This window comes from Mixophyes fleayi, chromosome 8, assembly GCF_038048845.1.
Source record: "Mixophyes fleayi isolate aMixFle1 chromosome 8, aMixFle1.hap1, whole genome shotgun sequence".
NCBI lineage: Eukaryota > Metazoa > Chordata > Amphibia > Anura > Limnodynastidae > Mixophyes > Mixophyes fleayi.
Window position 1 is genome coordinate 39,699,565 of NC_134409.1, and position 11,174 is coordinate 39,710,738.

The following is an 11,174-nucleotide window of genomic DNA, read 5'->3' on the forward strand; positions in this document are numbered from 1 at the left end:
GAGCGCCGGGCCTGAGTGGCATAAATAATGCATTTAAACTTGTCTCTGTCTTGGAGGAGAAGTCAAAGGTCTGAAACTTAAAATGTGGGAGTCATAAGATGGTGGTTTCAGTTATAAAGTTGCAAAATGTCTGGCACTATTGTGTTGCTGGGTGGGGTCCTCCACCACAGTCTGATATATTTGCTGTCTTGCATCTGAAAAGATTTGTGTTTGGAGAAAATGCATACAAGGAACTGAATAATGTGAAATATGGTGATTTCTGTGTTACATTGTACTCCACAGTTACAGAAATAGAAAGGCATGTTTACTAGCAATGATCTGCAAATTAACTATTGGTGTGAAACCCAAGAGGAAGTGGATATATTTGAAACCTTCTCATGTTAACGGCATAGGAGAGAATTAACTATTAATTAACTATTTGATCCTTTCTACAATCATGAACTTTCTGGAGAGAATTAGAGGAACTGTAAGCTTTGGGATGCTAAAATATTTATTTATATTTCAATTTGCAGTGCTATTTCCATACTGTACATCTGTTTAAATTCGCTCTGTCCACCCATTTGGAGGAATCCATTTGTAAACATACAAATAGAAACCACAAAGGGCCTCATTTAGAGTTAGATGTAAGTCCATTTGCTGAAAGTAAAAATGTGTCCTGATACACTGTTAACGCACCAAAACACACCCAAATTTAGATTTGTAATTTGAAGTTGCAAACGCTTGTATCTGTAGGGGCAATTATGGGGTATTCACAGGCAAGTTCAGTACAGTAAGGGCATGCCCACGTGATGGAAGCACATCCCCTAGAGATTAAGCCTAATTAGAGTTAGACACAACTTTAGATATGACTCTCAGGAAGTGTATCTTTTGCCCATCCATGAACCTGGTGTAAATATCCCTGTTAATAATGATGACAACATGTATCTTTGCAGTGTAAAAGAAATAATTAAAAACAGCATGACCCCCACTCCCAAATCAAGAACCAGCACTATGTTGCCTGGGCTGGCTCCCACTAAGGCAGATATACAATGAGTATGGGGTCCCCCTAATAAAGTGATAAAGAGAACCAGAGTATGCCAGATTAGGCTGGTACAAATATAACAGACCCGCAGTGAGGTGTCACCAGGGCCGGATTAACCCGAGGTCTAACTGGGCTATAGCCCAGGGGCCTCGGGCATCCAGGGGGCCCTTCAAACTCCTCAGCAGCATTATTGATCGGTCGGGGGCGGGGGCGCCCCCGGCCCGATCGATGCTGCTGAGTACTGTCAGTGCAGTCCTCCGTCCCGGCGCGCTGTAGTCTGCTTACTGAGGAGATCTCGCGAGAGTTCATTAACTCTCGCGAGATCTCCTCAGTAAGGAGCTTTACAGCGCGCCGGGACGGAGGACTGCACTGACAGGTAAGTGCTTGGGGGGGTCCTCGCGGGGGGTGGGGGGCGGCGGACAGCTCACATTGGGGGCCTCGCGGGGAATGGAGGGCCCCTTAGCCCAGGGGCCTCCATTCCCTTAATCCGGCCCTGGGTGTCACCCTATCATAATGTGATCCATCTCTTGTCCGTTCATAAAAGGGACTATAAGGGTGGTTGCCAGGGTAATAGAAACAGTTACAAAAATAAATTGCAATTGTGGAACTAAATGTTCCAGCAAGCACATAGCAGCCATTGATTGCTAGTGCATGTTTGGAAGTATAAGCACAGCATATCCAGTGCTGGCAGTGCCTGCTATAGTTCCACCAAAGCTTTAATAGTAACAAATAAAGACTTTGTATCCTTTTACCACTTTACTATACACTTTGTATCCCCTCTTTTACCATTTTACTATACACTTTGTATCCCCTCTTTTACCACTTTGCTATACACTTTGTATCCCCCTTTTACCACTTTGCTATACACTTTGTATCCCCTCTTTTACCACTTTGCTATACACTTTGTATCCCCTCTTTTACCACTTTACTATACGCTTTGTATCCTCTCTTTTACCACTTTACTATACACTTTGTATCCCCTCTTTTACCACTTTACTATACACTTTGTATCCCCTCTTTTACCACTTTGCTATACACTTTGTATCCCCTCTTTTACCACTTTGCTATACACTTTGTATCCCATCTTTTACCACTTTACTATACACTTTGTATCCCATCTTTTACCACTTTACTATACACTTTGTATCCCCTCTTTTACTACTTTACTATACACCAAAACTTTCTTTCTAGATGTAATTCAAAATAAATCTTCTTACAAGATAATCCATGTGGAAAAAAGCCATAATAAATGAGAACTACTGCTGTTGGAATTGCGAAGCTAAATGACATCAGTCACCTCAGTTGGTCAGAAGGGTCAATTAAAGCATGTTTTATCTGTTTGCACACTTTTTGATCCTTCACAATGCAAATAAAATGACACTTGTGCATGAGTTAAAGGACGTTTTAAAATATTAATGAAAAAAAAAGGAACCAATATTTTCCACATGCAAGAATAAAAGGTGGTATTAGATTTGATATCTCTGATACAGGGGGCAGGGCTATAGGATCTTTATATTGTTGTTTGTTCGACCTTTGTTGTGCCTCAGCCCTCCAGCTGCACCCTGATTTTAGATTGGAATTAAATGAATATTTTTAATCTGCATTTTTTGGTTACATCCCCCTTAGTGCCATTGTATATGCTCTTTGTCTAAATTCAAGATTAAAAGGTCAAATATTAGGATTGTCAGAATCATGGCAGATGCTTAATAGTAGTACGAAGAGTGTCAGATGCTTCTACTATGTGTTAAAGAGTTGTAATTATTTAATTTTAAGGGTGGATCCATATCTGTGATGGGATCTCTAGTCCAGTATTTGTCTTATTAAGTGTTACAGAAAATGGTTTGTAACGTGAAGTCACTCCATTGAATCAGCCTCTGCATAACAATAGGACACAGATTGTGGATCAACTCTGACAGACAGACACATCTAGGTCTGTTCAGACAACGCACCCCTGACACGGTTGCACAAGACTTCAGGGGGTAAATGTATCAAGCTGAGAGTTTTCCAGCAGGTTTGAAAAGTGGAGATGTTGCCTATAGCATCTAATAACATTCTAGCTCTCATTTTGTAGAATGTACTAAATAAATGACAGCTAGAATCTGATTGGTTTTTCAAACCCAGCGTAAAACTCTCAGCTTGATACATTTACCCCCAGGTCTAATTGGAAGATACTGAGTGCACAGTACAGTACTAGTATTAAGGTGCCCACATAGGCAACCATTTTTACTTATTACCATTTAGCTCTCATGAATGCTAAATGTATGCGGAGTGAATAAATGCAAGCTAAATTATGCACGGTTATCCAAGAGATCAGAAATGTGAATGTTTGTCATAATGTTTTGTATATATATATATATATATATATATATATATATATATATATATATATATATATATATAATTATATATATATATATATTTGCATTATTGTGTTACACAATGTTTCACATATCACATATTCTGTTTTCCTTAAAAACCCCAAAATCACATTCTCAGTTTGGTTAAATCTTCAGTAATTTGCACCAGAAGAAGGCAAGACATTGTTATGTGTAAATACATTTATTTATGTAGGCCACAGCAAATCAGTGCAAATTGGGGAATCAGAATACAATACAATAAAATAAAAAAAACAAAACACATCCCAGTAGTTCATCCTACATTAGTTCAGCGAAATCTAAGTATACCACTAGGTGGCGCTGTTGGCATGATAGATCACTGTAGGAAGAATTGTAGATTAAATTAAAACATGAAACTTTAACAGGTTTTTTTTAACCATGTTTGTTTTGATTATCAACATTTTCCAGCTAATTTTAGCTGATCAATATATTCCTTGTGAAGGTCAAAAATGTTTTAAAGGCATCCTTAAATTAATTTTCATTCTAGGAGGTATTATCTCTGTTGACAGTGTTACTCTAGTGGCATTTCTGGGACAATTACCCCAAAATAAGACCCTTAACCAATGATCAAAATATTTCCAGGTAATGGGATTATACTTACATTATCCATAACAAATATTGGAACTTATTTAATTATATAGTTTAAAGAGCAATGGTGTGTACTGACCCATCGCAACAGTCACATACTAATCTTTACTGCTCTAGTGTAGTCAGATTATTGAAACTACCGATTGGCTGCTATATGTTACAGGACATGATTGGTCTTTGTGTCATGTAATTAACTTAGCCCTGTTGTATGCAGACCATTATCTACAATATTATCAAAGCCATCTTATTGTTTAAACAGTAAACGTATTAGCAGAACAATACATGTCCTCATCGACACCTTTAAATGCATTTTATTTAACAAAAGTATAAAAGGGACATCTAGAATTTTAAAGTTGAAAAGTAACAGTTTAGCTAGCTAATGAAACTGCTGCATCCATTTGTGGACTGGATAATTGAATGTCCTCACCACATGTTATCAGGCAAATGGATGTTGTGGCACTCTGCCACTAACCATGAAGGATTTACTGAAATAGGTTCAGTAGTCTGTTAACAGACGCTGCCTTCGAGCTGTGTCTGTCCTCCCTCCGCTGAGGCCGATAAAAGATGTGAAAAAAAACGTGAAAATCTGTTCTAATTATTCTCTATATTGTTCAGAACACAGCATGTATTGGTGCGGATCAGCATACAGGATCCTTTATTAATATTACAGGGGAGATTCAATTCAGCTCGATGTGTCTCAAGTCCGCAAAGACAAATCGCCTCGATGTTCTGAAAATCGACGCTCATTTTCCATCGCGTCCCATAGAGGTTGCAGGGAAATAAGCAGAGATTTCTTACCGTAAATGGCGGAAATACCACGATTGCACCTTGCGCTAATTTGAATCACCCCCTATGTCTCATACTATGGAGTTGTCCATTCAAATATATCAAAGAATATTGTTTATTTGAAGCTGTGACATTGCTTGTATCATCAAGAAATATATATTTACATAATTTGTCAAACATAACGAAAATCACATTGTAGGTAAAATTCTGCAACATATAGATAAATAGATACAAATGACTACCAATAAGACTCATTAGTACAGCCTTTTGTTTTGTTATTTTGGACCTCTAGGAGGATATTTAATACATTGATTGCAGTGAACATTTTGGGCAAAACTACAGTGTAAAACTGCTATATATAGTTCTCATTTTTCCAGTTACAACATTTTTTAACGGGTTATAGCACATGCCCTGCTGCATCTTCTGCTAAGTATCTTGTTCATCTACCTTCTGTACTTGTCCTGGAATGTGGGCCAAAGTTGTTCTCTGCTTTCTGTGAAATGGATGCAATTTTAGCCAGAGGAGCTTTGCCGTATCCCAGGACCACAGAGTTTCCTGATAATATAAATATATTATTGAAAAGCACAGAAGAGAGCCAGAAAAGATAACACAATGGAGTGGATTCAATTAGCTGCAAAGTTCCGCAGTAGAATTACGGGTGATGTTTCCGTGTGATGTTTAGGTAATGATATTTGCTAAATGAGCAATGTTGCAATCATTCTCGGAATCACCGTTTTTGGGCACATAAAATTAACGTGTGAAACTACTACGGAACTGCTAATTGAATCGGCTCTAATGTAGTTAGAAAATATTAAATATGTTCATGTAGTGAAGATATTTTAAAGGATGGAACTCACTACACAAGAGACTATAGACTTAGGGGGAAATCCAATAAATAAAAGCCCCTTTATGAAATCTAACTCCACCCACTCAATCTCCTGCTTATCTGTGTGTCCCAAGTTTTTCACATAAATGCAGCATTTTTGAAGTTTTACATATGAGTATTTTGATTGCCTATTATAATTGTCTATGATAAAATTCCATAAATCTCTGCTGAATAAGGTTGCCAATCCATATGCATGCAGGAATCTCCTGGACAGTATCTGCCATACAATCAGGGCTCGCCTTCACACCTCACTTAGGGGCACATTTATCAACACTCGCAAAATATGAAAAATAGTTTTCAATCCTTATCGCATTGATAAGGTTTGAACTATTTCTCATATTTATTAAAAAAGCAACACAGGAACTGCAGTTCTGAAAAACTGCTGTTCCTGTGAAGTGGAAAACATACTTACCACTGCTGCTTCGTTCCCGAAGCAGTATGCAATCAATGGGTCTCCTCTTCTTACTCCAGTGCACATGCACTGAATGAAACCCTCAGGCATGCGCACAGACATCTCCGCTCTGTCTCTGCAACTATAGTTGCACAGAGCGAGTGGTGAGTGACAGGGAGGGATCATGTGATCCCTCCACACATGCGCTGTCCAGCTCTGCTCTTCGGAGCAGAGCTGACAGCACTGAAATCTTTCAATTATGATAATGTACCCCAGCTTCACCCTTTAGCTGGATTTTCTCCGAACTCTAACTGAGGCGCATAGTGGAGCAGCACGGTGGCTTAGTGGTTAGCACTTCTACCTCACAGCACATGCTTTTTCAGGGTGGAATTTGTATGTTCTCCCTGTGTTTGTGTGGGGTTCCATCCACACTCCAAAAACATACTGGTAGGTTAATTGACTGCTATTAAATTGCCTTTAGTCTCTCTCGATCTGTGTGTGTTTAAGTTAGGGGATTTAGATTGTAAGCTCCAATGGGGCAGGGACTGATGTGAATGAGTTCTCTGTACAGCGCTGCGGAATTAGTGGCGCTAAATAAATAAATAAATAGATGATGATGATAGTCCACATGTTGAATAGTTTCTTGGCAGCTAGAAAACTCCAGCTTTATGTTCTTATTACTTCTGGCAATATAGTCTTATTTTAAATAGCGTGCTGCATACTTCAGTTCCCCTGGATCATAAAAAATGTATGATAGGATTACAGGAATAGGATAATACATGAAGCTTGGTCTTACAATGACTTCAGTCCAATACTAATAATCAGTGTTGCATGCTAAATATTATGACTACAGCAGTAGTTTCCAAACTTTCTCAGTTCAAGGCATCCTTAGGGTCTCCAGAATTTTTTTTAAGGCACCCCTAGTCCAAAATAATTATTGCGCAGTCCTGTTTTATAAGTATTTCTACAATTCTAAACCCAAATGGGCAGAAACATCTAGCGCTGACTATAGCAGTCTATACCTTGTATAGTACAGATACAAAACCTATTCCAATAACAATTAATATACTTAGATAGGAAAAAATTGATGCTTAATTATAGAAGTTGTTGTGCATCAACTTCAATTATAATGGAAGAAAACAAAAACAAGCACAAATAGATCCTATCTAATAAATACCACTATATAGTTAAATATATAATAAAATTTATTTGGACAACCACTAATACATATATATAACAAAAAATTAAAAAGAGAAGATCAAAACATACTCCACCAAACCAGTAATCCGGACTAATTTTGGTCTAAATTTTGTTGAAATCACCTACAGTGTACCTATAGGGAAACCACATATCAAAATTGGAGAAGTAAGTTGAAAAGAAGGCTAACCAAACAAATAGCCATCTCTGAGGAAACCACACATCAATAGTGGAGAAACGCGTCAGTGGAACTCCTTTGAACCGTGATCACAGGACTTAATTATAACTCTACTGATCGGATCGACTGACTTAAGGAGAGATCACAGTCTCAATTGGATTCCACCATCAATATTGCACATCCCCCCTTTTTACAAAGCCTGGAGTGGATTAAGATCATTATAATGGAGAGAAAACAAGTTTAAATTGCAGAAGAGTGATTCGGTATGTAGCTCTAGCAGACGGGGCTAAAAGCTGTTTGCAGGACTTCATGAGTTAGATGTACCGAGTATGATCTGTATCTCCAGGTTGTTATACCGACGGCTGTATCATATGAATGATCATGACTGAAAAAGGAATTGTGATCCACATAATAGTGTGGTGTATATCATACAACAAATGTGCAGAATTTAATAGATACAATTGTGTCTTGTACTGTGGGTTAATCCTGTGATCTCTTATTATCAAAAATTCTGGATTATGCAATGAATTACTGTTTGAGACTTTTTCTTCTTTTTTTCCCTATATGTGCACTATAGGTGATTTCAACAAAATTTAAGAGCAAAATTAGTTCGGATTAATAGTTTGGTGGAGTATGTTTTGATATTTTCTTTTTCATTTTTTTGTTTATATATATATATTATATATTTTAATGGTTGTACAAATAAGTTTCATTATATATTTTAAATCTACGTTTTTATTTATTAGATAGGATCTATTTGCTCTTGTTTTTGTTTTGTTTTTCTCCTCATATCATGACATTGTCCATGTCCCAGCACATGCAGCCCTGGCCACTCAATCACAAAAAGAGGTGTCATTTTATTTTTTGGGGACATCAACAACGGCAGTCAGAGAGGGCTGCACTTTAGACTAGCTCTGTGCTTATCCTCCAACATAATCATCTTCCCACAAATATAAAACATTTAGTCATTTGTGAAGACAGTGGGAAAATACATGGTGGTGCTAAGGAGTCTCATCACACCAAGGACAAGGTTGTTTATGAGATCTTCTCGATATCCTCTACTGCAGGCCTGTCCAACCTGCGGCCCTCCAGGTGTTGTGAAACTACAAGTCCCAGCATGCTTTGCCAGTAGACAACCTGTTGATAGCTGGAAGGGCATGCTGGGACTTGTAGTTTCACAACATCTGGAGGGCCGCAGGTTGGACAGGTCTGCTCTACTGCATATCATCTCAGTTCTAAGCTCACCTGCTGGACCCAGGGAGTTTAACAGTCATTGCTGTTGCCATCTCTATTTCTCCTTTGGTGATCTCCACTGCCGCCTTGGTGACAGCCACTGGCACTGAATTTAGGATGCAACTGTCCTGGTTCTTTTTCCAGGAACGAGAATGACACTAAAGAAAAACAACAGGCTATGTCCAGTTACTCCAAACTGACAGATCACCACAAGAGCAGATGTAGGACGCTCAGATGGGACAAATCCTGAGAGAACAGTTAGGGGGATTTCTGTGGTGAATGGTTCATGTCTCCACTTCCCACTCTCTCTCCTTGCTCCAACCATCAAACACCATCGGTGGCTGCAGTGATATGACAGTCACCATTGGTTACTCTATTTTTGGAGGCTGTAGGTGCTATAGCCTAGCAGTGGCAGCACAGGCTTTCCCCACCAATTGTTATTCCACTACCTATGTGTCAAGTATACCCCACACCTCGTACATTGTTAGCTCATTTTGGGTAGAGCCAGATTTACCTTCTGTTTCACGTCTTCGTATGTCGTTTGCGTTATGATCCCCTCAATGTACAGCACTGGTGAATGTGTGGGCATTGTATAAATGACATCATATAGAAGTATAGTGTGATGTCATTTTGCAGAAGATGTTAATTCTCTACACAAGATCATGTTCTTTACTTTTGTTTCTAAAGTAAATAGCACCCTAGATAAAGAATGCCCGTCTTCAAAGTGAAATTATGGCCCCAAAGCCATCTCCATGTAACTTGGCATCACCAAGGAATATTATATTTTTTATTATGTTTAATGATACAATTTGAGTAATAATTTGGATAAAAGGGGTCTGGTAGTCTATGGTATTCTGCCTTTTATCTTTAGAAAACTTTACAAAACAACAATGAACATAAGTAGAACATGTATGAGGAACATCAACCAATATCAGTGCCACTCATGCTGGAGCTGTATGGAGCTTTCAGGGTAGTTATAGGTTTTTATTGCACTATGGCTTTATCCATCTATCCTCAGTCATTTAAGTAATGAATGACTAGCTAACCCATCGGTAGTCTGTTCACCCCTATTTATACAACCTGGAAGCTGTAGTCCATATCCGGATACAGATCATGGTAAAGGCACCAGAGTAAAACACTTACACGCTCAGATGATCCAAGAACATCAGTCTTCAAATTAGTTGACAGTAGAGTCCCGGTGCACTAAACCTGGCATCAAGTCATAAAAGAATACTGCACCTTTATTGCAAAATTCAAACACAATATTAAGTTGTTAATATTTTGTTGGTAAAGGAGAGCTGCCCTTGCTGTTGTACACTTAACAGCTAATTCTAAGAATACTTAGTAGAGAGTAGTGGGCACACCATATTTGCCAAACCGATGATTTAAATCACAAAAAATCAAGAGGCAACTATTTATACCATATGAAAAAAAATTATCTGACATCAATTAAAGGAGCATTTTACTTTCAACCAAAATTGTCTTTCAGACAGATTTTGTCTTGCCCATCTGCTGCATAGATATAGTAGGTATACAATTCACAGCCCTAGGCTTAAATCTGCCTGGTAGATAAAGTTGATTGAAGGTATAGCTCCTCTTTATGGAATAAAATGTTAAGTTTTTATGACAGGGGGCTGCCATATATAACACACCATGACAGTAGTAGCCCCAGTGTGTGTTCAAAAGCATAGGGCTACTTATGCTGTTAATCTATATAGAAAGTTGTCAAGGAGATATAAAGCACATACTTTTGCTACATCAGTTTCCAGGATGGGGAAGGTTAACAGTGCCTTAATGAAGAGTGATATCATCCCAGGCGCTGGACATTCACCTGTGTCCATAGGTATCCGCCATCAGCAATCATGAGTTGCCATATTATGGTGTCCCTTGGATTAGTGTCTAGGACGAAGTTTCTCTGCAATTGTATATCAGACCTTGGCTATGAAACAGACTATGGGGTATTGTATCCCGTATATCAGACTTCGGCATTGCACTCTGACCACTGCTATCCTGTTACCTGTGAATCAAACCATTGATAGCAGACTGCACATCATTTATATTAGAGATGAGCGGGCTCGGATATCTGAAATCCGAGCCCACCCGAACCTTGCCGATCCGAGCCGGATCCGAGACAGATCTGGGTATTCCCGCCAATTGCAAAACTGAAAGCGAGGCTCTGAGTCATAATCCCGCTGTCGGATCTCGCGATACTCGGATCCTATAAATTCCCCGCTAGTCGCCGCCATCTTCAATCGGGCATTGATCAGGGTAGAGGGAGGGTGTGTTAGGTGGTCCTCTGTCCTGCTATATCTCGTGCTGTGCTGTGTTCTGCTCAATCCAGTGGTGCTGTGTCCTGTGCTCTGTCCTTCTAAGGGCATTGTTATTTTATTTCCCCATTATTCCCAAATTATAAAAAATTTTAAAAAAAAGTTATAAAAAAAAAAATAATAATTATAAAAAAAATAAATTAAAAAAAAAATATCCAAAAACAATCCTGC